The sequence below is a fragment of the Triturus cristatus genome, chromosome 12 (genome assembly GCF_964204655.1).
Source record: "Triturus cristatus chromosome 12, aTriCri1.1, whole genome shotgun sequence".
Lineage (NCBI taxonomy): Eukaryota > Metazoa > Chordata > Amphibia > Caudata > Salamandridae > Triturus > Triturus cristatus.
Window position 1 is genome coordinate 721,514,420 of NC_140595.1, and position 6,282 is coordinate 721,520,701.

A 6,282-nucleotide genomic window follows, 5' to 3' on the forward strand; every position below is an offset into this window, starting at 1 on the left:
CCTACCATCAGACACTCAGCGGGAGGTGGAGCCATCATTCACCTTGCCAGGCACAGCCCTGCTCGGATCAAAGGGGTCCCCCCTCCCCATACTTCAACGGCAGATTGCTCCATTCGACCCAGGTAAGCCCCAGCCTGCCCTGGCCCTCTAAACCAGACGACCAATACACATACCAGTGAAACACACAGAAAGACTTAGACAAAAAGATTCCGACTTTCCGAAAGTGGCAGTTGCACACGCAGAATATAAGGACAATCACTACTACCAGATGCACTTTAATATTTGTATATATATAATAATAATAATAATAATAATAATATAATAAGGAGCATTCGTGCTGTGTCACTGAATGGCAGCGGCACAGCGCCCAGAACATCTAACGCCAGCAACCATGAAGGAGACAAAAACAACAAAAATGGAAGGGAGACCTACGCAATGGTGCCAGGTCTAACACGCCTCCCCTCCAGCTGAAATGTGGGGAGAACTACCCACCCCCTGGGAGTTCTCATCACTGAGGCGGAAAAATCTGGACAGACCGTCAGCGTTGGCGTGTTCTGTACCAGGGCGGTGTTCCACCGTAAAGTCCATACCCTGTAGAGAAACGGACCACCTCAACAACTTTGGATTCTCCCTCCTCATCTGCATCAACCATCTGAGGGGCCTGTGGTCTGTCTGAACCCGGAAGTGAGTCCCAAACAGATATGGTCTCAGCTTCTTCAATGCCCAGACCACAGCACATGCCTCACGTTCAATTGCACTCCACCTCTGTTCCTGAGGGAGCAACCTTCTACTAATGAAAGCCACAGGTTGGTCTAGGCCCTCCTCATTGATCTGTGACAGAACGGCCCCCACACCATGCTCGGGAGCGTCTGTCTGGACAACAAACTCCTTTTAAAAAGTTGGGCGCCTGGAGTACTGGTGCGGAGCACATGGCAGTCTTCAGGGCATCAAAAGCTTTCTGACAGGTGTCAGTCCAGTTCACAATCTTTGGCTGCTTTTTAGAAGTCAGCTCAGTCAAGGGTGCAACAATGTTGCCATACCCCTTGACAAACCTCCTGTAGTAACCTGTGAGTCCTAAAAAGGATTTCACCTGTGTCTGGGTCCTTGGGGGCTCCCAAGCCAGGATGGTTTCAATCTTGGGTTGTAGGGGCGCCACCTGGCCGCTCCCCACCTGATGTCCTAAGTACACCACAGAACCCTGCCCAATCTGGCACTTGCTTGCCTTGATTGTGAGGCCTGCCTTTCGCAGTGCCATCAACACTTCCCAGAGGTGGCGCTGGTGGTCCTCCCAGGAGGAACTAAACACTGCAATGTCATCCAGGTAGGCGGCGCTGAAATCTTCCAGCCCAACCAACACTCTGTTGACCAACCTCTGAAAGGTGGCAGGGGCATTCTTCATCCCAAAGGGCATCACCCGGAACTGGTAGTGCCCGTCAGGCGTGGAGAACGCCTACCTCTCCTTTGCCCCATCCGTAAAGGCGATTTGCCAGAACCCAGACGTCAAATCAAACGTGCTGAGGTACCGTGCAGCCCCTAGCCGATCTATGAGCTCATCAGCTCTGGGGATGGGGTGCACGTCAGTCTTGGTGACTGAATTGAGACCTCGGTAGTCCACGCAGAACCGAAGTTCCTGGGTGGCACCAGGCACCGCAGCCCTGGGTACCAGGACCACTCGGCTGGACCGAGGGCTACTAGAGGACTCAATCACCCCTAAAGCAAACATTTTGGAGACCTCCTCTTTATTGTACGCTCTGACCCGGTCAGTCACTCGGTAAGCCTTATGCTTCACAGGAGGACTATCCCCAGTGTCCACGTCATAGACGCACCAATCAGTGACACTAGGCACCAGGGAGAACAGATCACTGAATTGCCCCAACAGTTGGCGACAATCACTCTGCTGCTCAGGGGTCAATGTGGTGGAGAGGACCACACCCTCCACTGACCCATCTTTCTCCTCTGCCCACAGGAGGTCAGGAAGAGGCTCACTCTCCTCTTCCATTCCAGCATCTGTAGCGAGAAGCATGCCCACTTCAGACCTCTCAAAGTGGGGCTTCAGGCGGTTGACATGCAGGACCCGCAGAGGGTTCCTGGGAGACAGCAAGTCCACCAAGTAGGTAACAGGACTCTTGCGCTTCACCACCTCAAAGGGGCCGGTCCACTTATCCTGGAGTGCACAGGGCTTCACTGGGGCCATGACCCAAACCTTTTGACCCGGCTGAAACTAGATCAGAGTGGCATTCTGATCGTGCCAGCGTTTCAACTCTTCCTGGCTGGCTTCCAGATTTGCTTCAGCAAGTTTTCTGAAACGCCGAGTTTGGTTCCTGAAGGCCAGCATGTAGCTAAACACCTCCTGGGGAGGCTTCCTGGGAGATTGCTCCCAGCCTTCCTTGACCAAACTCAGAGGCCCTCTTACCGGGTGACCATAGAGCAGTTCAAAGGGACTGAACCCTAGAGACTTCTGTGGCACCTCACGGTAAGCAAACAACAGGCATGGCAAGAGAATGTCCCACTTACGCCTCATGGGCTCCTCTAGGCCCATAATCATGCCCTTAAGGGTCCTGTTGAATCTCTCAACCAGCCCGTTACCTTGGGGGTGGTAAGGAGTCGTGAACTTGTAAGTTACTCCACACTCCTCCCACAGAGACTTCATATATTTGGAAATGAAGTTAGTACCCCTATTGGACACCACCTCTCTGGGGAATCCCACACGGGAGAAAATCCCCATCAGTGCACGTCCCACCACGGGGGCCGTCACTGTCCTGAGGGGGATGGCCTCAGGGTACCGGGTGGCATGGTCCACCAAGACCAGGATAAACCTGTTGCCCATGGCTGTCTTGGGGTCCAGAGGCCCTACAATGTCAATGCCCACTCGCTCGAATGGAGTACTGACAACTGGGAAGGGCTGGAGCGGGGCCTTGATCTTCCCCCCGCTCTTTCCACTTGCCTGGCAAGTCTCACATGTCCTGCAGGGAGCATCTGGGGCCAATAAAAGTGGGTGACCAGCCTCTCAAAGGTCTTGGTCTGCCCCAGATGTCCGGCCAATGGCACATCGTGAGCCAACACCAGTAGGAAGGCTCTGAAGCGCTGGGGTACCACCAGCACACGGGCTGACCCAGGCTCAGCAGCCTTAGGCTCGCTGTAAATGAGGTAATTCTCCCAATAGATCAGATGTGATCCTGACTGATCACCTGCTGCTTAGGCTGTGGCCTGCCGCCGCAGTCCCTCAAGAGAGGGGCATGTTCTCTGCTGTTCACAAAATTCGTCCCTGGTGGGCCCTCCTTCCTGCTGCCAATGGGTCAGCTCTGGTAGGTCCCCCAGTTCGGCTACTTACTCCCCTGTAGGTTCAAGGGCATCCCCCTCAAGGTCTGCTCCTTCCTGGACTGTGGGAACCATGGGGGCCGGTTTCCCGTGCCCCCTACCCCTTCTCCTTAAGGCAGGGGCCTGGGCCATACTTTCAGGCTCCAGGTCCTTCTGAACGTCCTTACTGGCTGCCATGGACCGAGTGGTTGCACACGCCCACTCAGGCAGACGCAACATTTCCAGATGAGACTTCCTCTCCACCGTAGCCCACGGGGAGTTCTCTAAATCGTTGCCCAACAGACAGTCTACAGGCATGGCTGGCCTCACAGCTACTTGGAGAGTTCCTGAGACCCCCCCCCCCCACTCAAAGGGAACTTGAGCCACTTCACACTGGCTCTCAGAATTGTCTGCTGACACTACTGGGCAGAATGCATGGGGGACAATCTGCTCTTTGGACACCAACCGTGAGCTGACAGCAGTCACTCAAGCTCCTGTGTCCCTCAGAGCCTCCACCCTATGGCCATTGATTGTTACCCACTGCCTGTATTTCTTAGTGTTAGCAGGCAGTGCGGGGTTAGGGACCTTCTCAAAGTCTCCTAGCGAGACAAGGGTCAATTCTACGGGATCCCACCCACTTTGGACACCGATCTCTTCCCCTCCCAGGGCTACACTGGCAATCTGGCGGGGGTGGTGCTCGGGGTGGTGCATTGGTGTCTCTCAGGGGACACTGAGGATCATGATACCTGTGGCCCACTTGACCACACTTAAAGCAAGTAAGGTGCCCCCTCTGAACAGGCCTACCTGTCGGGGGCACTGGCTTCTTTTCAGGGGAGGCTGGGACACCATTCCTTGGTTCCCTGGGGAATTATTTTGGGGCCCTCTCTGGAACTCCCTCTGTTTACCCCTGTCCCCTCCACTCCTCTGCTGGGGACCCTGCCCACCTTTGGCGAAGTTTCCCACAGGACGCTTGCGAACCCGGGTGCTCACCCAGCGGTCCGCCTCCTCAGCAAGTTTCCTAGGGTTAGTGAGCTTGCTATCAACAAGGTGCTGGCGTAGCTCTCGAAAACAGTTACTAGATAAATGCTCCCATGCGAACAAATCATACAATTGCTCAAAGGTTTCCAATTTGCTACCTTTCACCCAGCGATCCAATGCTCTGCAAAAAAAAGACGCATATTCAACCCAAGTGGTACCCTCCAACTTCTTGCAGGTCCTAAATCTCTGCCTGTACATTTCTGTGGTCAAATCATAACGCGTCATCAAGGCCTCTTTCATATGGGCATATACCATCCTGCTCTGCTCAGGCAGGTCCAACAGGGTATCCCTCCCATCACTCACAAAGCGTCCCCACAACCCCGCTCCCCAATCCTTCTCAGGGACCCAGTGGGACACCATGGCTATCTCATATGGGCAAACCAATGTCCTCACTCTTATGGAAATCCTTGATGACATCCTTGGGTATGTACACTCTACTCTCGGTAGGTACTAAAGGTATGCTGCCACCAGAGGGGGAGATCTCCAAACTCTTAGCCTTGATCTCCAACTCCCTCAACACTCTCTGATGCACACGTTTCATTTTCTCAAGTTCAAATGCCAACCTATTATTCTCAATATCCAATTTCTTGCTCTCTAGGTCCTTCTGACCTTCCAATTTGGTCATCTCCAAACTATGTCTCCTATCTCTCTCTCTGTCCTCCTGCTCTTCCAGAGACAGACCCTTTGAGGACACACTGGTACCTGGGTTGGAAAGTGCCTTACCTCCCACTAAACCCACTTCCTCATCCTGCTGCCCTCCAGCATCCCCTTCCTCATTCCTGGCGGACTCTCTCGCCTCCATCCAGGCCTTAAGGGCCTTCTGATATTCCTCCTTCCTAGAGAGGCCCGCAACAGGGACGGTGAATCGCTTGCAAAAAGACTTTAGCTGTTTGGCAGTGAATGTTTCTAACCTATCTTCCTCAAAGAGGAGATCCTCAGAAGCATTGGAGGTTGGCCTACCCAGTGTAGACATGACTGGTAACTACAGTCAACAATAGAACAGAACCAAAAAATACCTGGTTGACAATCACAGTCCATACTAGAACAGCGAGAAAACAAAATACTTGGCTGGCAATCACAGTCAGCAATAGAGCAAAAGTCACCTGGCTGGAAATCACAGTCAGCACAGAACAACAAAAAATACTTGGCTGGCAATCACAGTCAGTAATAGAACCAAAGTCAAACCGTACGTGGTTTACCCTACCTAGTAGCGTACACTAGTTATTGTATGTGGATCACCAATGCAAGTCCTGATCCCACCGCTGCCACCAATGTTAGAAATGGGGTTCTCTAGTCGGCAGTGGCTGGCGCCGATGTCGAATAGAGACCCTTCTTCCTAAGTCAGAGTAAGGGGGCTACACCCTTTGATAACCCCTGCTCAACCCTCTGGTAACGTAGCACGAGCAGACAGGCCTATCTCAGAGGCAGTGTGTGAAGCATTTAGGACCATACAAAATAACGCAGGAAAGACACTACAAAATAGACACCACAAGCAGTTATAAAAAATAGTTATCTTTATATTGATGAAACACGAAACTGAGAAATGCTCAGAGAACCACAATGCACATAATTACAGATTTGTCTCAAGAACGATGAAAGCACTTGTGCGTGCGGGTGAAACGACCTTAGTCCGGGGCCGGGCTCTATGCGACCCGCTGATGCACAATGTACAAGATACTTAGGATGTAAAGGGGCACGGGGCACGGGGCACAGCTCCTCAAAGGTGCGGGATGGCAGGCGGACCCCCAGCGGCCACAGTTCCTGGGCAGTGGCGATCCGCAGCATGCACTCACGATAATCCTGGGACGGGCATAAAAGCGGCACCCACCGGCGCACGCGGAAGTTGACAAGGTTCCCGATGTGGGGCTAGCGTGGACACTCAGCGGTGCAGCTCTTCAGCTGTAGCAGCCCACGATAGTGATAGCGATGATTCTTGTGGCAAAATAA